General features: G+C 35.2%; 1 protein-coding gene across 1 annotated transcript in view; it reads right to left on the reverse strand.

Annotated features, from left to right (window-relative positions):
- The window catches only part of DLG2 (discs large MAGUK scaffold protein 2), a 2103489-nt gene that overhangs the window by 1640194 nt on the left and 437900 nt on the right, over nucleotides 1–25395 (reverse strand). The gene's annotated exons all lie outside the window — the stretch shown is intronic.

Raw genomic sequence — 25395 nt, forward strand, 5'->3', positions numbered from 1 at the left:
TATTTCCGTTACCTACACTGAGGATAATTCCCCACTGCATGGGAATATATCACTTGGCCATCCTTGCATTGCCCTGTAGGTACTGGGGCTTGAGAAACTGCTGTCTGGTTACTACTATAGTGGTACATAATAAAGTCCTTTGTTTCTGTCCTAGGAGTCTTCTGACATTCTGGCATTCATGAAACTTTGTCATTGTTCTTAGATTTCAAATAGGATACAATCTTAGCCCCTTCACGGTTCTTGACAATTGTGATGACAAGGACATAATGCTGACAGACATGGTTTTCTGGAAGAGAAAGGATCAGGGATTTGCAGACTGATTAAAGGGATTTCTGGGATGTCTTTGGGATTGGTAGCCAACATAGTAATGAAATTTATGTTGAACTGCATAATAATGATCCTCCACTTTAATGCCTATTAATGAGGAGGAATTTACAAAGTGGTTCCAGGCTGAGTACTGGGAAATAAACTCAAAGACAGTTCCCAAATGGTGCCCTGCTGACTATACCCTGAGTGGTGGGACCTGCTCACCCATCTGCCAATTACCCGCAACTCGTTATAGAGTAGTGTACCTCTCCTGATTATAAAAGGAAAGAAGTATGCAACTATTATGAGTGGAAACCAAGATTTCTCTGGTTCTAGTCTATTGTAGATGCTCCTCTTCTCTATTCCCATAGTTTACATCTATCATTGTGATTAACTTATTGCATTATAAATCACATGTTTATATATCTGTCTGTCTGATTAGAGTTCCTTGGAGGACAGGCATTATATGTTATTATTTATTAATTCCCAGAGTTCAATAAATATTTGTTTAATGAATAAAAAATTAAAAGATTAAATTAGATAAATTAATGAATGCTTAACTGAAGGAACAAACAGGGAACAGGGCTCCAATCTGGCTAAGAAGAATCTCAAGCTCAACTACCTGAGGATACCCAGGTAGCTTCTACATCAGATATAGAGGCATTTACTTTGTGCTCAGTCTGGAATGGCGGATGTGCTGCCATGTTCAGTATGATGATGGATGCAGGCAGCAATTGTGTCAATGCAAGCTCAGTCAGCAGCTTGATTCCTATTGGTCTTATCAGGTTCTTACTGTGGACATCTGCATAAGTGATGCAGATATGTGCAGTTTGTGCCCCTGTGGAAGCATACATTTAATATGCCAGTCTTTAGATTGTCCATACTGATGGCTTTGCTGCTGCTATCAGTTAGACCAAAAACATTATCAGTTCATTTCACTGGGCTGCAAACCACCTACACACCCCTGAAAATCACAAGTAAATGTGCTTTCTTACTGCTGTAGAACTGCTCTCACTCACCATGATTCATGGCCCCTCCTTTCCCTTTTCCACTGACCTTAAATGCTTTAAGGAAAAAGATTATTAATAATGGAGTTAAAGTTTCCCTGTTCCTAAGAGGAAATGAAGGTGACACACACCCATCCAAATATGCTAGAGAACTTCTGGGAGGGCAAGCACTCAAATTCTTATAGATCTTCTGTGTACAGTCACCCAAACCACAATCTGCTAGGTTCTGTGAATTGGCAGAAGAAGGGGCACCAGGATTCAGGTGATTATGTTTGGGCAGGGTTTACCAAGGAGAAAGAAAGACAAATGACCTGTGTAAAGGGTCCTTTGGGCCAACTCAATGTACTATTTGCATTGTTTCCACTGCTGAATGTACAATTGGTCTTAACACTTCTTTGTAAATTCTCAGAAATTCCAGAAAGGGTTCTCCTGATCAGGAAAAGCTATATGTACAGAAATACTAATAGAACATAAATCTCTCTCCAATTCTTTTCTCTATTTTCTCTTGGTAGTCCAGCAGAAAAAGTGGAGAATCTTACGGGAAGAAAGGAAATCATCACCTTAAGGACTTAACAACAGCAGGGATAATAACCCAAGATGCAATATCTTGAACAACAGCCAAGCATGGCCAGTAAAAAAGGCTAACAAGATCTGGAGGCTCACAGTGGATTATTGATTCTGCTATTGCTCCTACTGTCTCGACTATTCCAAACATTTAACTATAACTAAATCCTTTGCATTGACTGATGGCACTTGGTATGTTCCCTTTCCAACATCTTTTTCTATCCCACTGGTACTCAAGGTCCAAGACCAATTTTTATTCATATGGCAAGCCTCATGATATATTTACTATACCTAAATTCCTCTTCCATTTGCCATTAAGATTTATGATGTCCTATTTGGCAAGTCACAAGCCTCAGCTAGCAGGAGTAGATAATAAACTCTGACAAAACTGAGGGCCTATCTAAGCAAATTACTTTCAGCAGTCAAGGAGATACTCCTTTTTAGCCTCAACCATCGAAAAAGAAAGCCCAGCACCTTATTAGACTCAGAATATGGGAGACGGTATGGTCTTACTTGGACATTTTAGTTGGTCTATATTATCAGCTAGGGCACAAATCAGAATCCTTAAAGTGAAGTCCAAACCAACTGGCTATGTTGGAAGCTCTCAGCAAGCTATGGCAGTCTCTCTGTCTGTACAGCCCCACAACATTACTGACTCCTCTGAGCTACAAGTCTTTGTGAGTGAGAGAGATTGATTAGAACCTCTGGTAAAGAGAAGCAACCTCCAATTAAAATCCCCTGAGACAAAGCTACTGGCTCAATGGGGTCTTCCATTCATTAAAGTTTCACTAAATGCCTGGGCCTGTTTCACTAATGGTTTCACTAAACTGAAGCCAGCAGTGTCCAGTGGGATGCTGATACTTTTTGTTCTTAGTTCTAGCTATGCAGAACTGAGAATGGAAGGAGTTCTTCCACTAAGGTGGCAGAACTCAAGGTCATTCTTGAAGCTCTGGCCAATGTGCTTCCTGATCAACCCTATTATATTTTTACTGACTCTTGGAGTATTGTCAATGGCCTAAATGGTTTATCTGCCCTGTTAGAACACTATAGACTGACAAATTAAACACACTCCTCCCTGGGGTCATGAACTATACAAATCAGGACTGCCAATTGCAGATGCCCACAGTAAGCCCTGATGAAATCAACTGGAATCAAGCTGCTGATTGAGCCTGCATGGTAGCTTTGCTGCCGGATCCATCATCAGACAAAACATGGCAGCACATCCACTACTTCAGCTGAACACACAGTAAGGGACTTTATGTTTTTGATAAAGTTCTGGTAGCAAAGGCTACCAGAATACCCTCAAGTAGCTGAGCTTGTCATTCATCTTAGCCAGATAAGAGCCCTTGTTCCCTGTTTGTTTTTTCCTCCATGTAGGAGATAGTCATCTAATTTAATCCTTTATTTTTCATCTATTAAACAAAATACATTAATATTGTTATTAATATTTATTACTCCCTAAAAATGTATTTATACCCTGGAAATTCAATATTTACTTATTATTATTTATTAATTTATTTATTAATTCCCAGAATATCAAAAACAATGAGATATACTGTCTATCCTCCATCTATCTCTCCATCCTCCCATCTAATAGGACAGATAGATATATAAATATGTAATTTACAATACAATGTGTTAATCATAATAATAGATATAAAATATGAGAGGATCATCTGCATCAGACTAAGGAATCAAAGGAGGCTTCCTGAAGGATATGACACTGAAATAATTCTAAAGACAAGAAGTTATATAAACAAGCAAGTGTTCAGTGTAATAGTAAATAGTGTGGGCTTTGACAGGCATTATATTAAAAGAAAAAAGCATGGATTTTAGAGTATGGAATAAATGAGTTATAATCCCTTTACTTCCACTTACTAGCTAGGTGTCATCTAAAATATGGAGATTATGTAATCCACTGCAGTCTCCTTCCTCCTTATCAAGCATCCCACAGCTGGGTTGGATGCTATGAATCTACAACTTTCCTACCTCATACCAGTTGGTGTCCCATGTATGCTTCCTGAATTTCAGTATCTTGGCTGGCTTTCTATGCTTTCATATCCCCACCATTACTCCAACAACTGGTGACTTCCCATCAATGTAGCTCTCATAGAAATAGTATTTTTTTCCATACTTTTATATTTCCTTCATTCTTAAAAAAAATAAAGATCCTTGGTCATCTTTGCTCCAAAACTACCAGTCTATCTCTGACCTCTCCCCAGAATCAATATTCTTGAAAGACTTAATAAATTTAACATGCAATAGAATAATTTCATGAAGAGTTACAATAAGCTAGGTCCTGCTTTGATGATCCTGATACATATTTTATATGCATTATCTCATACAGACTTAAAAGTAAACCTTTGAGGTAGGAACTATCACCCTTGTTTCCTGGGTGAAAAACCAGAACCTAGTTCCCTCTGAATGCAGCGTCTATTCAACTTACCACTACACTAAACTCTTGAACTACTTCCTTACCACTCACTTATCCTTGAATCTTTTAAATTGTGGTCCCTATACTAATAGCATCAGCATCATGTGGAGACTTCTTAGACAAACTCTTGGGCCTCACCCCCGACCTGCCAAATCAGAAACAGTAGGGATAGGATCCTGCAATCTATATTTCTGGTGTGAGTGTGACACATCCTAGTTTGAAAATCACTTATCTAGATGTAAAAATGTCAAATGATTTCAAGTACTTAAAATAAGTAAAGTGAGCCAGGTACAAGAAATATGGAGGAAGAGATGGATGGCCCTTGGGAAAATGGACAGTTCATTCCCTGTCTAATGGGTGCAGTCTCTGGTTATTTCCATGAATTTTCCCTGCAATGAGAAAAACCAGACCCACTGTGGCCAGATGTTTAGAATTTTTCAAGAGAACTTGGAAGTCTGACCTTCTTAGGAGAATACCTTGATTTTTTAAACATTGACAAAATTATGTATTTTTAAATACCATGTGAGCTAACAAAGAATGGGCAAACAAAATATAAACTTAGGCTGGAGTCTGCATAAAGGCAGTCAGCTTGTGATTTCTGCTTTCATTTCTGAATTCTGTCCTTTCTTATGCTATGAATACTACACAGTTAAAACTCACTGAGTACCTCCTAGTCCTCACTGTTTTCTACTTTCCCCGACTTCCTACAGTTCTCTATGTCTTTAACTCACTGGAATTTCATACTTCTGTAATTCTTGTCTCTATATTCAGAAACCCAACTCTCTCCTAGCTGACACCCCATCTTGCTGATTTCCCCTTCCATTTTATTTCCTTTTCCTCTTTTTACCTCCTGGGCTCAGCTGTTACTCCAAAATTCCTTTTCTCTACCTCTTCTGTCCAGACTCACTCCCAGATGACTCTCAAATTTAGACTCTCAAATTCTAGAGGACCTTTCTTTCTAATTTCCAGTCCTGCATTTTCAATTGTTTACATGTGTTCCTCTCAAAATCACACTGCCCCTCAAATCTGTTCAATTTAAATGGAATCATTTTCTCTTTAGAATCCATGTCTACTCCTGAGCACCCCAGTTCTGGTAATGCCCCTGCTTAATTTTTAAAGGACTACTCATATGCCTCCCTCCACTACAAAGCCTGTGGTGATCATCTGCTCTTCTTCAGTGAGCCAGGCACCTTCATTCCATGATTCCCCTCAGTAATGATTAGTCCACCTTGCTTCTTTCAAGAACAACTCATAATATCAACAAAAGGAAAAATAAACGTAACATTACTTATGCTTTTCTTATCCATTCATGTAGATTTTAAGCTCCTTAAAGGCAATGAATGTATTACTATTTCTGTATCCTTCATGTGTCTGAACAAAATAAATGTGCATAGATATGTATTATATTATTTACACAGATGTACTCTGCATTACACAATATGTCCCAATAAATATTTCCAACTTTACTTTAAACAGACACAGCTGTTATATACATCACAAATGTTTTCTATGTAAAAGAATCCTATAGTGAATTTTTATAAACTCTGGAACTCTGTAAAGTAAATATACTCACCTGAATTAACTGTTTTGTAGATTTCTTTGCTTCTTTATTAATTTATACCATTCTTCTCTAACCTTTTTTTTTTAAATGTATGTTGGTACTGATGAGTGGCATGCACAAAATCTGTGCCCTTTCAAGAACCAAAAGTTCTTGAAGTGTCCAGAAAGTAAGTTAAATAATCTCTGTGATGTTGAGCCACTAGGAAGTACTTCCCCTTCCTCTAGGAATAACAACTGTACAGATCAGCTTGAGGCATACCCCAGTGTGCTCTGAGTAGTCCAATCCTATTAATATTTTCTGGCCTTTATATTTACAGAGCACCTAGTTGTACTTCATTTTGTTATATCCTCTTCATTTATAAGAAACATTGTAAATACAGAAGTGTGATTTTGAATACTCTTTCATAGGAAACAACACACTGCTGGCTTTATAGAATAGTTCAACATTACAAATAACTAATGAATTTAAATTATTCTTTTTCTTTTTGCTGAGAGAATAGTAAACATCATTATTATAGCCCTAAAGATAAAGGCCTCAGGGTTCCTTGAAAAGTGAGACAGGAAGAAGAAACTAGGCTTAAAAGAAAAGAATACCAATTTTCAAGGTTCGCAGCCTATTTTTTTAATTAATTAATTAATTATTTTAGAGAGAGAGTGTACACAGGCAGGAGAGAGGGGAAAAGGAAGAGGAAGAAAGAAAGAGAGAGAAAGAGAGGGAAGGAAGGGGGATGGGAGGGAGAATCTTAAGTAGCCTCCATGCTCAGTGTGGAGCCCAACATAAGGCTCGACCCCACAACACTGGGATCATAACATCAGCCAAAACTAAGAGTTGGACGCTCAACTGACTGAGCTACCAAGGCACTCCTCAGCCTATTTATTGATTCAACAAACATTCATTAAATTTTATTACAAACAAAGTATTGAACCAGATGTTACGAGGAAAGCACAAATAAGATGTGGTCCATAAACCAAAATGTGTGTGTGTGTATATATATATATATATATATATATATATATATAGTAAACAATGAAATAAGATATATACAAAAGCGACTGTAAAATCAGGTAGAAGACTTTGAATGTCAAAAAAGAAGTAGACAAAAGTGCTCTGGAAATTCAAAAGAGGTTCAGTTCAATAAACATAAATAATGCTTACAATGCCAGACTTTTAAGGAACTTAAAGTAAAGTAGGTGAGACAATTACATAAACTGGTCATTTGAATTCAAGTTAGAAGTATTAGAAATATGCAGAGAATGCCATGGAAAAATAAATTGAGACATGAGCAAAGCCATAAGACAAAAAGTCAGAATGAAGAAGCTGGAGAACAACAGTAATCTAATGTTGCTAAACCATGAGGCAAGAACTTGTGAAACATAAAGTAGAAAAGGTAAGCAAAAGCCAGTTTAGAGAGTTTCAGACATAAAGCCAAAGAATTTAGATAATCTCATGAGAAATAGCAAATAAAAGAAGGGTTGAGGAAAGAGATGGTAAGGAAAAAGTAAAAGAGTAAAAAAAAGGAGAAATATTTCAAAAGTAAAGATTACACAAACATATTGGCCTCAGTTAGCCTTTGCTTTACATTTTCTCTTAATTGTAAAGTGCATTTTAAAATAATTTCAGTCTTGGGGCGCCTGGGTGGCGCAGTCGGTTAAGCGTCCGACTTCAGCCAGGTCACGATCTCGCGGTCCGTGAGTTCGAGCCCCGCGTCGGGCTCTGGGCTGGTGGCTCGGAGCCTGGAGCCTGTTTCCGATTCTGTGTCTCCCTCTCTCTCTGCCCCTCCCCCGTTCATGCTCTGTCTCTCTCTGTCCCAAAAATAAAAACATTGAAAAAAAATTTTTTTTAAATAAAAAAAAATAAAATAAAATAATTTCAGTCTTATAAAATGTTGCAGAAATAGGAAAAAGAATACCATGTTCCCCACACACATATTTCCAAAATGTTAACATTATAATAGATACAGTAAAAATACAAAAATCAAGAAAATAACATTGATACAATATTATTATCTAATATATAGACTTTAATCAAATTTTACCAATTATCTTGCTAATGTCCTTAGTTTTTAGTTCAGGATCCAATCCAGAATCATTTATTACATTATTTTTTATGTATTTTTAATTTCCTTAATCTGGAGCAATTCAGTCTTCCTTTGTCTTTCAAGACCTAGATATTTTAGAGTACTAGACAGACATTTTTTCAAGTGTTCTTAATTTGGGTTTGGCTAATATTTATTTCTTTATGATTAAATTCAGGTTATACATATTTCACAAAACCACCGCTAAAGTGATTATGTGTGCCTCTCAGTACGCCATTGTCAGGAGGCACATGCTGTCAGTTTGTCTTGCAGATTAGTATTGCTATCTCAATTCACTTGGCTAAGGTGGTTCTGCCAGGTTTCTACACTGTAAAGTTACTATTTTTCATGAGTAAGCAATAAAAATCTTATAGCACATACTTCGAACTAAGATAAATATCCTGTGTTTCACCCATTTCCACTCATTAGTTTTATCATTCATCAATCATTGTCTGAAATAATTATTACTATGGAGGTTGCTAGTGGTGGTTTTCTAATTCCATAATTCCTTCTATACTTGTTAGTTGGCATTCTCCTATAGACAGAACTTGCTCTTATCCTGTTTCCTTTATTTGTTTATTCATTTATTCACATATTTTACCAGTATAAACTCATGGATTTTTATTGTAATGTATGTTTTATCATCTGTTACTATATTTATTTTGTTGTTCAAATTGTCCCAAATTTGGCCCTCGGGATGTTCTTCAAGCTATCCACTGGGTCCTTTTGAAATATCCCCATTAGATTTTTAGCACTTTCTTACTTTCTGGCAAAGCAAGAGATCCCAGGCTCATCTGTACTTTTTATCTTTGCCCCAGGCTTGGAGTCAGCCATTCCTCCAAGGGGATTCAGTTCCATTTGATGGAGAAGATGGAGAATTGTACCAAGAAGCCTAGCTACACTCATTCTTTCTGAATATTATTGCTTCTAGTCCCTCTCAGCAGAGAGAGACAAGAAATTATACATATGGTGTTTGTGTGTGAGAGAGAGAAATACAGAGAGAAAGAAACTCTTCAAACTTTTTTCTTTGAATTATCCATAATATATTTATCTATTTATTCCATCTTTGAAAACTCATAAAGCAGTTTTGAAATCATTAACTCTTAGACCTGTAAAAAACAAATCTGATTAATAGTGCATCTTTTTACCAATAACGTTAGTGAATATAGTAAAATACTGTTTTTCCAAGTAAAATTAGTTCTTTTCTCTCTCTCCTTCAAAGTGGTTACATCATTCATTTGTAATAGGTTCATTTGTTTGTTTGTGTTACATTTTGTACTCTTTTCATTGGCTTTAATTATTTATGTTTTGAATATGAAACAATGCAGTTCTAAAATCCAAACTATACAAAATGTATATTCACAGAAACATCACTCTGCTCCTGCTCATTTTATTCCAATGTAATCATCTTCTGTAAATAACCAATATCATTAATGAGTGGCTTATCCTTCCCACTGTGACTCTTTCACAAATGAGAAAATACATGTATATGTTTTTATTTCTCTTTCTTTCTTACATGAAAGGTTGCATATTATATATATTCTTTAGCACTTTGCTTTTTCATTTTAAAAGTAATGATTCTATATTGGTTCATAAAATGTACATGATTCTATATTGGTTCATAGAAAGATTTCTTATTTTTTGCATACCTGCATAGTAGTAAGCCAGACTTTTTAAGAATTTACAATGACAAAGACATCTGCTTCCAACCATACAGAGTACCTGGTACTTGATAAGACCAACTTCCATAAATAACTATAAAGCTGACAAAATATATGAAACAACACTTCAGATTTTGGACAATAGGCAATGGAGGGCTGTGACTCCCTGAGAAAAAAGAAACATTGTGAGGTGAGCCACACAATTTCTTTGGCTTTCTTCCTGGAGGTTCTTTCTGACCTGAGAAAATAGAAGAGGCCAAATAAAAACAGAAGCCTCTCTGAACTGAAGAGGTTGAGGTCAGAATTCAGAGCTGCTGAAGGAGGAGAAATTTATAGAGTACAGTATCAGAAAGGAGATATCTCAGAAGAGAAGTTATTCCAGAAACCTGCATAGGGTTTCTCTTAAGTCTTTGGCTTAGTAAAATGTTTTCTATGCAGACATAAATATTCTGTAATGGCATTAGTTACTGGGAAACCATAAGCTGAGTAAAGATTACAGAAGCTGCACAGTACTGAGAGATATGTCATATGAGTAGCTAAAGGGGAGAAACAATGCTCTCTCCCAGGAATTCAAACTGAGGACCTAGAAAACCATGTCTTGTGAATAACACTACCTTATACCTAGAATAATAGCTACTCTAGAACTGGTATTACAAAGCTTTAAAAATAAGTCTTGAAAGGATTATACGCATCTGTCAGTAAACTAACTACCTGCCAGAACAAAACTCAGTGCTGTTTAAAGGAGGACAACAAAATCCAAACTCTCAAAATAAAGAACCATAGTGTTTAGTATGTAATCAAAATGTTCTAGTCATGCAAAGAAGCAGAAAAATGTGACTTATAACCAATGGGGAACAGCCAAATCAACATAAGATGATCTAGATATGTCCAAAACACTAGAATTAATCAGTGAATATTTTAAAAGTCACTATTAAATATATTTAAGAATTTAAAAGAAAAGTAGAACATAATGAGTACACAGATGGAAGAATATTAATAAAGAGACAGAATAAAAAAGAACCAAATTCAAGACCTTAAAAATTCAATATATAATATAAAAAATATTACTGACTGGACTTCACAGGAGATTGGATACTACAGAAGAAATTACCAGTGAATTTGAAGATGGGGCAATAAAAATGATCAATAGAGAGAAGATCTGCAGGAAAATATGTCATGGGCTAATATATGTGCAATTTAGTTTACAGAAAAAGAATAAGGAAAGATTGGGTAGAAAAATATTTAAATAAATAGTAGTTATACTTTTTTCAGATATGATAAAAAAATATAAACTCAGAGAACCAAGAATCTCAACAAACCCATACAGAACAAAAACACAATGAAAGCTATACTCAAGTACATCACAGTCAAATTAGTGGAAACAAAAAATGAACAACAATGGAGATGGAGAAACGAAATAACAATAAAAAAATTAAAAACAGTCAGTAAAAGAGACACTTTACATACTGGGGAACAATAATAACAATAATTGATGACTTCTCAGCAGGAACAAAGTAATTTCAAACACAATAGAAAGATATCTTTAAAGAACCGAAAGAAGGGAAAAACCCTTATATTCTGCAATTCTATATCCAGCAAAAATATTCTTTAAAAAATTGAATAATAAAAACATTTTCTCATAAGAAACTCTGAGTTAACTCATTGCCAACAAGACATAACTACAAGAAATATTAAAAGAAGCTCTTTTTGCTGAAGAAAGATGATACAAAATATGTCCTCAGATCTACACTAGGGAATAAAGAGTTGTAACATTCTTACATTATATGTGAAGTGGCAAAATCTTAATTCATAGTCATTTGTCATAAATTAAGGATATATATTGTAATACTTAGGAAAACCACTAAAATATAAAGCCAATAGAAATGATAAAAATGGAATTGTAGTAAATATTCACCTAATCTAAAAGAAGACAAGGAAGTAAAAGAAAAAGCATTATAATCATCAATAATAACAAAGATGGAACACATAGAAAACTAAGTTAGCCTTACTATAGAAATTCAAATCTTACTTTACCAATGTCTAAGATAAATAAAAAAGGGAGAACCAGGAGATGACAAAACAGAGAGAAAATGTTAACAAATGAGAACTAATCTAAGACACAAAGTCCAATGATTTTTTCATGTAAATTTGTAAATTTGTCAATTCAAATACTTTATATTGATGACCTACTCTGTGCCAAGTATAAGGAAATCAGTGACCAATAAACAAAGCCACTGCCTTAAGCTTCAGATTGCCAAATTGAGAACACAGGCACTAAGCAACTGGCTACAGAACTTTCTGATAAAAGCTGTGAATAATTCTGCTGAGAGAAGAGTATAAGGCCAAAAGAGACACAAAATTAAAGCATGCCTAGAAATTTTAATTAATTACGAAAATTATACTCTTTACTTACCAATTTCCAAAAAAATAACTAAAAGTAGTGTTAGAAAATGTTTGGTACTGTTTTTCATAGTAGGTTTGAATATAAATTGGTAAAATAATTCTGGAGAGTAAATGGGAAATATCTTTCAAAGGCCTTGAAAATCCAGTTACCCATTTACCCAGCAACTTCATTTACAGAAATATATCCTAAAGAAAAAATGAGAGATTCATATAAAATGTATGTACAAGAATGTTAATTATAATTTTGTTAATCACAATGAAATAACCTGTATGTCCTAAATTACAGAAGAACATAATAAATAGTGGCTATGTTTCTTGTCAAAATGGTCCTGTAAATTTATATTCATATTACATCCATTTCTATTCTAAGTACTCAGCAATGACAGTTACTATATGAAAGGCAAAAAACATAAGGTATAGTTGAAATATAAGCCAATATAAACATCCCTCTGGATCATAAATAAAACAAAAATTAAGTGCAGTAGAAAGAGGATCTACAAAGATTATCTCATTACACCAGGAATTGAGTCAACCTACATGTTGCTCTACAATTAGATTTGTGAAAGGTGTTCTATTACAATGGAGATGGGGAAATGAAGCTGTTAAAACTCCTGATTATGGACCAGAAGTGCAAGAGACCAATGGGTGGGGGGAGGGGAAAAAACACAAAATTCCATACAGAAATTACTTTCCATAAGAATGTATAGAAAACAAAAATAAATCTCACACTCAAAATGAGTCTTCAGAGGTGTAAAAGCATACAGATAGTTTGATATCTTTTATACATAAAAATGAAAAATAAAGAAAAAACATATTTATGCTTATTTGTTGACAAAAATACAAGAATGATACACCAGAAACTAACAAGCTGATCACTTATCCGGAGGACTGAAAAAGGGTGTAAAGTATAGGGATATGGAAACAAGGTAGACAGGATGAAGGGTATGAATAAAAATGAATATATTATTTTATATGGTTTTAACTTTAGAACCACATTGGGTGTTGTGCAATAAAAAAAAAAAAAAGAGAGAGAGAGAGAGAAAGATAGGTAACAGAATTCAAGAAGGAGAAAAAAAGATCCAAAATGGAATATACTGAAAAAGAAATAAACCTAGCTGCATTTCAAATTAGTAGCAAAATCCATGAAGAGGGGGGAAAAACTAACTAAAGGAACTCTTGGACAAAGTATTCTGACTGCACTTCAATACAGAATGAATCTAAGAAAAAGAAATAGCTATAAACAAATATTGGGATCTAGTTAGTAGGTTTACTTGATAGTATGAATTAGCAAGCAATGCGGAACTGCTTATTGTGTGTTTTTAGATTGAAAGAGATAAGTAAATATATTGCCACTGATGGAAGCCCTGTTTCTCACTATCAGAGAAGGCAGTTATAAATATATAAATGGTTAATGAAGAAATAATTTGGTATTAGATTAGAATGAAGGTAGCTCAATGAACTCAAAGTTTAAAAAGATGGTAGATATGCAGGTAGATAGATGGATAGAAATAAAAATAAATAGGGGTATATTTTCCCTAATTCTTTCATGTATTCCTTGATTCTATCTGCTGAGAGGTCCTCGAAAAGTAATGAAACCCCAGTAAGAATGAGTACAACTAACACTCAGATTTTGGCTTATAAATACCATTCTCCACCAAATGGAACCAAGGATCACTTTTGGGGCAGAAAAAGTACAACATGAGCCTGCCAGAAAATAAAAAAAGTGCTCAAAACTTAATGGGAATATTTCAAAAGGACACAGAGGCCAACTTGAAGGGAATTCCAATGGCCAAATTTAGGGCAGTTTGTGCAACAAATAAAGACAGTAACAAATTATAACCTATACAATAAAGTGAATATTCATAAATTTATACTGGTAAAAAGAAATGAATACACAAATGAGACATAAGGGAAAGCATTTCCTTATAGAAAAATGCCAATTAGAGAACAAACTATGGGTCGACAGAGGTAGGTGGGTGGGAATTGGGCCAGATGGGTGATGGATACTAAGGAAGGCACTTGTGATGAGCACTGGGTTTTGTATGTAAGTAATGAATCACTGAATTCTACTCCTGAACCCAATATTATACTTTATGTTAAGTAACAAAAATTTAAATTTAAAACAAGGAAAAAGATAAGTGTAGAAGAAATGAAGGAATTGGAAAACTACTAACTGTCAATCTCCATGGTAATAATTGCTTCAGGCAAGAATAATCAGTGAAGGCTAAAAGTAATGAGTGGAAGTAAATGTAACACAGTATATTAATCTATACTCAAAGTATATCCCTACAGATTCTTATTAACTACTCAGGAAAAATAGTAGCTCCTGAAAGCTATCTTGTTCAAGTAAACAAAATTAACATTATCAATGTTTGGACAAAGAGATATTTTAAGGATGCCTGGGTGGCTCAGTCAGTTAAGCATCTGACTTTGGTTCAGGTCATGATCACGTGGTCTGTGGGTTCAAGCCCCATGTCAGGCTCTGTGTTGACAGCTCAGAGCCTGAAGCCTGCTTTGAATTCTGTGTCTCCCTCTCTCTCTTCCCCTACGCTGCTCATTCTCTCTCTCTCTCTCTCTCTCTCTCTCTCTCTCTCTCTCTCAAAAATAAACTTTAAAAAAAGAGAGATTTTAGATTCTTTCTGAAATCATGTATTAAGAAGGATATATCCCTTTTGTAGGTCTTCTACCAAAAATGCATAATCTGAATTAAACTGTAAGGAAACACCAGAAAAACCCAAATTGATGACTGATACATAAAATAAATGTTCTGTATTCTTGAAAGCAATAAAAAGTCAAGGCCTTGAAAAAAAGGGGAGGGGAGACTGAAGAATATCCACATTAGTGGGAACTAAACAGACATAAGAACTAAATGCAATGTGTGATCATAGAATGGAGACTTGACCAGAAAAATTCTTTTCTCTTTTGCTATAAAGAACATTAATGGTATAATAAAATTTGAATTAGATATGTAGAATAGATAATACTATTATATCAAGGATAATTTCCTGATTTTGATCATTGTACCTTGGCTGTATGGAAGAATGTCCTTGTTTTAGAAAATGAAAACTGAAGTATTTAAGGGCAAAAGGGCATTATATCTGCAAATTACTTTTAAAAAATGCATGTATTTAGACCTTGAGAGAATGATAACACAAATATAGTAAAATGATAAGCTTTAGGAAACTTTTAAGAATTATGCAGGTAATTTTTGACTATTTTTTCAATTTTTCCTCATTTTTTTATTATTTCAAAGTACATAGCTTTTAAAAGGCACCTGCAGAATCACTTGAAAAAATATTATGCCATACTATGAACAAAAACAGTAACCAAAATTTGAATATGTCCATTGTGAATATGATGGAAGGATATGGAAAAGTCTTTAAATAAACATAGGATGCTCAAGGAGCTAAAAGAAGATGTAAGATTAATTTTTTTAAAACCAAATAATATAATTATATTATAAAACAAGAAAAAATGTAATAAGACAGACAGACAGATAGATAGATAGATAGATATAACAAAGAGCCAGTTAAAATGGAATGAAAAGTATAGTTGTTGAAACAAATAAAGATTAACAGATGTCATAAACTGAAGTCTAAACATATAGAGAAAGAATAAAAATATAGCACAAGAATCCTCTCAGAATATATCCCTGAAAGGCTGAGATAAAGAATTATAGAAGAGTAATACACAGACATGAAGAAAAGATTGGAGAGACTAATATACATATTCTTGGACTGTAATAAAAGAAAGATGGAGAGAATAATAGGGAAGCATATTTAAATAATTATCACTGAAAATTTGCCAGGATTAGAAAAAAAGACAAGTCCTCTGATAGAAAAAGCTTCTTAATAACTGATCAAAATAAATAAAGTATGCATTCAGACACATGGCCATAAGACTAAAAATCGTCAGAGACAAAGAAAAAATCTTAAGAGCTGCAACAGAGAAAAGCCTGCTTATAGAAAAGCAATCAAAATAAGAAGATTCTCCTCAGTGACAGTAGAGATCAAAAGACAAAAGAAAGTAATTGTTAACCTAGAAGTTTATACCTAGCTAAGCTATCATGTAAAAAACTGAGAGTACAAGCATACAAATACTAAAATAACTTATCAAGACCCTTCCAAAAATAAACATTAAAGGAAGTAAGTCAGCAAGAAAGTGAACTCAGAGGAACACATAAAATCAATGGTGAGCACAGAAATTAATAAATATATCATAAATTTAATAAGCCATTGATTTTAAATAAAAATTAGTTTTTATCTTCAAATAACTATAACAGGTTGGGAAACTGCAGTGTTCAATAAATCAGAGCACATTAAAGTCCTTCTCATATTTGAGAAAGAATGACACTATTGATTTCTTCAATAATTTATAGTTCATTGTGCATGCCAAAAACATAACTAATAAAACAATAGAAATGCAATCAGAAGTTTCCAAACCAGCAGAGAAAAAAACAAAAAGGCAAATCGAGAAATATTTTCAGTACAAGAGAATATAGAAATGGGTGGATATAGTAGACAGAAAAATGATGGTCAACAAACAAAAAAACTACATCTTAAAATTATACAAAAATCTAAATATTTTGAGAGCCACAAATGAACTATGCTTACCTCTTTAAAATAGATATTAGGTTGAACAAAATAACTTTTGGTAACAACAGTTAATATTTATTGACTGCCTACTCTCTTGATGCTTTTTGAAGGATTAATTCATTGAATTGTCATGATATTCTATGAGGTCTATACTATTATTGCATCTGTTTTATAAGTAAGGAAATTGATGCTTAGAGAAGTTAAATAAATTGCCTAAGAACACACAGCTAGAGGAGATGGGCTGTGTTTTCTACCTACATAGTCTTACTTCAGAGTCCATATACTTGGCTACCATTCAATTCTGCAATGAGTCAATAGAGTACTGTGATCAAAGTTTGTATATCTATTAAATATTGTGCTGTAGAAGAATCTTTATGAATAGAAAGATACCAGTAGATATTTTTAAAGAAAAACTATGTTACAAAAGAATACCCAAATTTTGTTAAACACACACACACACACACACACACACACACACACACACACGTAAATACTGAGAAATAAAATCCACCAAAATATAGTTGTGATTACGAGATATCTGGATATCATGATAGTAGGTGACATTTACTTTGGTCTTTTTATTTTTTTTTATATTTTCCACAATAAATAGCACCGTATTTTATTTTTATTAAACTCTTCTTTAATGAGACTTGTGCAGTACCTAGCATCAAGTACATGTTTCACTAATGTTCAAGGAAGAGAAGCAGAACAAAGTCCTCTCATTGACTAAAGATGAATGCAAGCTGGGGGCGCCTGGGTGGCTAATCAGTTAAGTGTCAGATTTTGTCTCAGGTCATGATCTCACAGTTCGTGGGTTCGAGCCCCATGTGGGGCTCTATGCTGACAGCTCAGAGCCTGGAGCCTGTGTCGGACAGATTCTGTGTCTCCCTCTCTCTCTGCCCGTCCCCCACTCACACTCTGTCTCTCTCAAAAATAAATAAAACATTTAAAAAAATTGTAAAGATGAATGCAAGTTAGAGAACTGAGGATATTGTGTTACCTATCAACACTCAGATCCTATGGACAGAAAAACTGCATGCTTTCTAGAAGATACAGTGATGCACATGAGCTGAAATCCTTACCAGCTGCCCTCTTGTGTTAATTTCAGGATCTGATTTTTTGGATCCAACCTGAACAGTGGCTTCAGAAGTCTGAAAATAAAGGCCTTAGGGTCTTCAGTGTAGAAGTGTAGTTAAATATTAGCACTAACTAGAAAACAGAGCCTAGAAACTGCAAATAAGACTCATGGAGACTACCACCTAGTGACCCTCTCACTTTTTATACATCAGAGAAAAAGACCCACAGAAGCAAGGGACTTGTCTAATTTTACACAAAGTTTCCTAGTGGAACCTAGATCGGAATTCAGTTTTCCTATCCCAGATAAAGAAACTAAGGCTTATTGAGTTTGAATTACTTGCCCCAAATTATTCAGCTACCAAAAAGCAAGGATGGGATTTTAATTTGGTTTAATCAGATTCCAAAATTTATCCTCTTTTTGAATTATAATCAAATAGACAATTCTTCAGTCATTTAATAGAACATTGATTGCTAAATCTATCAAATATTCAGTAATTTTTATCCACATAACACTTCAAATTTATAAACACTAAAGAAGAAATAACTTTTTTCTTCTTTTATGCTTTTTCTTGTTACTTGAAAATATACTTTTAATTATTATGATTTGAATATTATCCCTTTAAGAATTTCCCTGTGATCTCATTTTTATTGTTGTTTAATTTTCTGTGACTTACTCTCTGAAAGACCCAATACTTTTAGAAAGCAGGTTTCATGTGATATAATTGCAGTTCTCCTTTTAAAATTTAATTTTGCTTCTATCTCCTTGTTATTTTTCCTTGTCAACACTGCACATAAATGCATAGCAATAGTAGCACTCATAGCTTGGCAATAATAACCCTTTTCCTGAATGCTTAATGTTGTTTTCCTGCCTCCCTATTGCCCCTAATTAAACATATTTTTATATTTAGAATGTACTTGTAGCACAACCACGTCCTACAGGAAAGAGGAATTTTGTTGTGGTGACTACTATTTTTCAATAAATAGAACAATTCTTAAACCTCCTCTATAATAGCTTGATGTTTTTAACCAGGCTTGGATCTGGATGAAAGATCTTAACTGAATGTAACAAGAGGTCACCTTCCTTTGGAAGCCTAAAGGAAATACCTTTTTCCACTAGTCAGATCTGTACATTGTGAGCATGCAAGCAAACAGACTATATACCATTCTGCTCTTGTATTTTCATATGTGTCTCATTTTTGTTATATGGAAATGTATATGGTAACGAAGAAAATACACTTTTACTAATGAGACCAAAATAAATTTTATTTTTCAAAAATATTGTGTTAGCTGATTAGATGTGAAGGAATTAACATTTGGTTATAATGTTCTAGTATCTATTGTAGGATCTGTTCTAATTACTTTACATCTATTGTCTGAATTATTTTTTCATAAATATCTTACAAGGTAGCTACCAACCCATTTTAATATGAAGCTTACGGTGGTTAAGTAACTCGTCCAAGGACACACAGCAAAAAGACAATGGAGTCTGAATGCCAACCCAAGTCTGCCTTTGAATTTGTACACTGAAGCACACTTCTTGTCTTAATCTAAATATGTTAAGGTAATCAAGTGCAGAAAAATAATGCAATGAGAATTACACCATTTATTCAGACTGAACACACTGCAGTTGCTAAGGAAATACTAAATCAGTTAGTTGTTCTAGAATTGAACACTTATTCTTCAATTTTTATTTAAAACACAAAAATGCTTTATTAAAAGAATTGAAAGGCTTTAAAACTCTACATGATTTTTTAACATAATTTATCTTCCTGTGTGTGTGTGTGTGTGTGTGTGTGTGTGTGTGTGTGTGTGAGAGAGAGAGAGAGAGACAGAGAGAGAGAGAGAGAGAGAGAGAGAGAGAGAGAGACTGGGAGAGAGAGAGGGAGGGAGGGAGAGACTGACTTACAGACACATATTCACATCTGTGTGAACATGCATATTCAGTTATTATTATTAGGTGAAAATCACTCCCCAGCAACAAATTCAGATATTTATCTGGGAGAAAGGGAAGTAGAAAGCCACAAGAACCACATTTAGGGAGTTACTGGCAAAGTAAAAATCCTGATGATTAAAAAAAGAAAGGGGGGGGTTGGGGAAGACACAAAAGACACTTCAAAGCAAGCGCATCAAGTTACCATGGCAACCAGGGAATGTGGGTTGAAATTTATATGTCTCCATTGTTCCAGGAGAGAGGTTCTAAATGACACCCTAGTGGCCTGACAGCCTCCATGCATCTCCCTGAATGCTCTGGCATTATTACTCCAGAGTGCTTCAGGCATTGAGAAGGAATAGGATTGTGGTAACTTTGTGGGTTCCAGTCTTCTCAGTTCCTCTTAAGCAAAGATATTTGTTTCTGGGGATGACATAACATTCTTATTTCCCAAGTCAGTCTGGACCAAAACTACAGAATATTAGTATTCTTATATTCACCTACTGCTGAGCATAGCAGGCATTTACCTTACCGTCTTAACTCAAAGATCCAGTGTGGCTGGAATAAGATCTAAGCACTCATATGCTCTCCTAAATCCCTCTATGTTTTTCTACTAGGACAAAAGTCTGCCTTGATTCCAGGCTAAGTAGCCAGGGTCCTAAATTGTAATTTGCACTTGCTAATCAATGCCATCAGTATTATTTTTTTTTTCAACGTTTTATTTTATTTTTGGGACAGAGAGAGACAGAGCATGAACGGGGGAGGGGCAGAGAGAGAGGGAGACACAGAATCGGAAACAGGCTCCAGGCTCCAAGCCATCAGCCCAGAGCCTGACGAGGGGCTCGAACTCACGGACCGCGAGATCGTGACCTGGCTGAAGTCGGACGCTTAACCGACTGCGCCACCCAGGCGTCCCGCCATCAGTATTATTAACAAAACCATCAGTTATAATAGTCTAGTATTAATAATAAACATTTATTGAAAGTATGTTACATTTATTATCTCTAATACTAATAACAAACACCAAAGAAAATGTTACTATAGGTGCTCAATTAATATGCTCTGATAAATATGTTTCATATAAATGGGAAACAGATTGAGAGAAGTGACTTTTTCCAGATCCCAAAATAGCCCAAATTTGACTCCAGAACTGTCAACAAAGCCTTTGCCAGGAGGATTTCTCTAGTTCATGAAGTTTCAGCTTACAGTTGGGTCCATGTTATAACACAAACACACTAACAGAAATACAACACAATTCTGAATTCTATGGGTTCCTGAATGCTCCTGCAATCATACCCCTATTTCTACACTGAGCAGGCTGCAATATCAAGGACAACAACTCCTACCCAAATGAAGTCCAAATTAGCCATACTCCCTTTGTCTCTGAACATAACTGATTAAGTGAGAAGGCTGCTATATATCCAGGCTCTCTATCCTACTGGAACACTACTGGCTTCTGACTTGTCTTTCTCACTCGCCTTCATTAGAAGGGAATAGGAAGAAGAGGAGAGATGTTATGAGCATCTATTATGTTCTGGACATTATGCTAGGCCTTTTGAATATATTATCTCACTGAATTCCTCCAAAAACAATCTATGGGCTAATTATTCTCATTACAATTTTACAGATCTGACAATTAAGAATCAGCAGATAAATAAATAATTTCCTATGGTTATATAGTTAGTAATTATTAAAATCTGACCAAGTCTCTTTGACTCTAGTCTCTTGCCTTTTTTCTCTTATGCCCTGACATGCCTCTCAAAACAGTCTGTCCAAATTACAACAATCTCTAGAGCCAGTAGGGACCAGAGTAACATCATTTTAAGTGGTGTAATTAGTTGTTTTTATGAAAGTGCCATTAAAAGCAATAAAAATAGAGACAACTATAGGAGTTGGCTGAATGAATAAAAACAAATTTATGCACAGCTCTATATCCTCCCAATATTTAATTTGAGACAAGGGGACTTTTGACAAGAGATTTTTCCCTTTTCTTAGGAGTAGGTCAGTGTAGAGGGAGTTCTACTAACTAAGCCAGGGTTTCATTCCTTTAATAAATGAGCTTACGTTTTGTAGTAAAGCAAGATAGTTACCAAAGGAGCAAGTTATGGCAGCTTTTGGTGTGTTTGTTGACACCATCAAACAGTTTCTTCCAATTAAGACTGGTTAAAGTCATGCAGGGAGATACAACTGCAATTGAAACTGTCCATTTCCCCCATTTGGTACAACAAAGGTTGATTCCTTTCTTTACAGTGGAATTTGATAACCACTAGCTATCTTCCATGTCAGAAAGGTAATACCATTTGGGCATAAATTAATACACATAATTAAAATTCTAATATAAACTTGTATTAGAATTTAGGACACTATTTTCCTTAATACATTTCTATAATATGAGCTTCTTTGGAGAAAAATAAAAGCAAATTACCAGTTTCCAGAAGAACAAAATGTGAATAGAATAAATTTAACAACTATACTGTGTTATCATAGCAACCAAAGTTAAAAAAAAAAAACTGATGTGATAAAAAATGACACAAGAGAACAAATGCATCAAGTTGTTATGGCAACTAGAGAACGTGGGTTGAAATTTATGTATGTAGAATCCAAGAGAATATTCTAAGCAACTAAAATAAACATTTGCTTATTAAAATATCCCCCAAATAGTACTTATCTATAAGCATTAAAGTGTTTTCATTATTTCGTCTGCTTTTTCTTTTATTTCCAATGGATGATTTTAAATTGTGAGCATTTGTATTCTCAGTTCAGCTTGCTTTTTGGCCACAATACACCAAGATGCAATATGTTTTGCAGAAAATGGTGCAAAAGCCTACTTCAAAATAGCATCCTCACTCATGTGTAGGTTTCTTTTACTCTTTTAATCTTCTTTTAACGAATGTCTATACTATTGCTTTTTCTTCTTAGAGAAGAAGCTCTTCCCTACTTGATGAATCAAATCCATTATGTTCTTTTTACCTGACTTTGGAGGTCTTCCTTGCAGGCAGGGTGTGAGTTGAAGAATTACATAATAAATCTGGATATTTAGAAAGTCTTCTGATGTTTTATGTATACACGCACTTCTTTTAGTAGCATAACTACTTGTTTTGGACTGAACTTTCTAGGGGCGTGCCTCAATTTTCCACATCATTTTGCTAATGCTCATGTAGAGCATCTTATTTTGAGAACAGGAAGGGTAAGATTGTCTTATGACCTCCCGCATTTTTATAAAAATTCCTTCCACTGCCACTCACACTCTTTGCTCCATCTTTCTATTTGGGTGGTCCTTAACCATCCTTTAAAATGTAGTTTAGATATAACTTCCCATGGTCTACATATATGAGCCAAGTGTCCTTCACCTTTGTCCTCATAGCACCCTGCACATACTTATAGCTACATGCCATCATTTGCATCAAAATCAATGTAATCAACACCATCATCATCATAACTACAACATATGAAGCATTGACTCTGCTAAGTAATTTTCAAATATTATTTCACTGAATTTTCATAACAATTCCATAGGGTAAAATAGTAAAAAAAAAAAAAAAAAATTATAGGCAAAAAAAAAAAAAAAATGAGGTCCAGTGTTTAAGTCACTTGGCCTAAATCATATACTGAGTAAGTTACAAAAAAAGGTTAAATCTATATCAATGAAACATCAAAGTCCATGTTCTTTATCATTTAGCTAATCACTGAGAATCTTCCTTTGGTTTGTCTGCCCATTCGACTGAATTCTTTCAGAATTCTCTTAAGCCTATACTAAAGCTACATGAACAAATGTCTTGTCTCTGAGGTCTCCTGCACTGACCAATAGAAACATAATATGAACCACAAATGTCAGCCATATATGAAATTTTAAATATTCTAGGGGCACCTGGGTGGTTCAGTTGGTTGAGAATCCGACTTCAGCTTAGGTCATGATCTCATGGTCTGTGAGTTTGAGCCCCACATCAGGCTCTGTGCTGTCAGTTCAGAGCCTGGAGTCTGCTTCAGATTCTGTGTCTCCCTCTCTCTCTGCTCCTCCCCCACTCATGCTCTGTCTCTCAAAAAATGAATGAACGTTAAAAAAAATTTTTTAATTTAAATACTCTAGTAGATACATTCAAGGTAAAAAGATGTAAAATTAATTTTAATGATATTTTATTTGACCCAGTATATACAAAATATTACTATTTCGGGGTGCCTGGGTTGCTTAGTCGGTTGAGCGTCCAACTTCAGCTCAGATCATGACCTCATGGTTTGTGAGTTCAAGCCCCACGTCAGGCTCTGGGGCTGACAGCTCAGAGCCTGGAGCCTCCTTCAGATTCTGTGTCCCCCTTTCTCACCGCCCCACCCCTGCTTGTGCTCTGTCTCTCTCTGTCTTTCAAAAATGAATAAACATAAAAAAATTTTTCAACAAAATATTACTATTTCTACATGTAATCAAAGCAATAATTATTAAGATATTTTACATTTCATTTTTAGTACTAAGTCTTCAAAATCTGCTGTGTGTTTTATATGTATATAACTTCTCAACCCAGACTAGTGGCTATTGGCTACCATATTACATAAGGCAGGTTTAAACCATTCCCAATAAATATACACTCAAAGAATGCTCAATACAAGTTTGTTGAATAAATAGATTAATGCATAGAAATGGGGAATTGTTGATTTTCATTGTAGAAAGATCCAATTCACCTTTTTAGAACCTTTAAACGTTGGTTTGTAAGGAAGTTAAAAGTGGTTATTTTTAAAAAGGGTATATATAGGAGAGGAAGATAGCACCAACTAAGAGAACCCTAGGCTACACTCCTCCCATGAATACAAGTAAATAATTACCAAATCATTCTAAATACCCCAGAAATTGACTTGAAGACTGGCAAAACAAACTCCACAATTAAAGGGAGAGAAGAGGCCACATCAAAGAAAGTAGGAATGAGGAGACCCAGTTTGGAAACAGAAATGGATAGTGGATACTGGGCTGGAGAGGGAGTCACATTTGCTGAGAATGTCACGAGACAGACTGGCATACAGGGGAGTGCACAGGGAAAATGAATCCCCACAGCAATTGACTTGGAAAGCAAGAGGGGCCAAATTTCAAGAGTTCTTGCAACCCATGGGCTTAAAGCATAGAGTTTTAAAGGTCAGGGGGCTTGGCTCAGATAGAGATCTGAGGGCATTGGGGCTGCTCTTGGAGAGAAGGCAGAGGAAACATCACACAGACATACAGCATGGAAACAGAGATCTGAAGAATGCCCAGGACACAGTTGGGAAGTTATTTGCTCATCTTGGAACATGTCCCAGAGAAGCAGCATTCAGAGAAAGACCCCTCCAGGAACAGGGAACTGGCATTTTCCTTCCTTGCCTCTCAGCATAAGCACAGGACCACCTGTAGGAACCAGCACAGTGCCAACATTCCCTTCCTAACTTGCTTACACTAAGCCCTCACACTGATGGAACTGTCTTCCCAGTCACTTTTGCTTCAGTCCCAATAGGGCGGGCCCCCTGCCCCTAGATGACCAGCCCAAACCCCTGCCCACACCACATCTCCTGACCTGGGAGTTTTTCAAGGCCTTGGTTCCAGTGGCAGTGGTGATAGGTCTCATTGCACAAACAGACCAGACAACACATAATTAAAACTCACTACATTCATACCAGGGACCAAACGCTGCCCACAAAAGGCAAAGAGAGCCTCTGCACATGAATGGCCTGAAGGATAAAGTGGCCAGGACAAAACAGCAAAGCACACACAGCATGCATTGAAGATACTTTCAGAAACACCAGGTGCTAGAGAACAGGAGCACTACATG

The sequence above is a fragment of the Herpailurus yagouaroundi genome, unplaced genomic scaffold (assembly GCF_014898765.1).
Source record: "Herpailurus yagouaroundi ecotype Mexico unplaced genomic scaffold, PumYag 180, whole genome shotgun sequence".
NCBI classification, from domain to species: domain Eukaryota; kingdom Metazoa; phylum Chordata; class Mammalia; order Carnivora; family Felidae; genus Herpailurus; species Herpailurus yagouaroundi.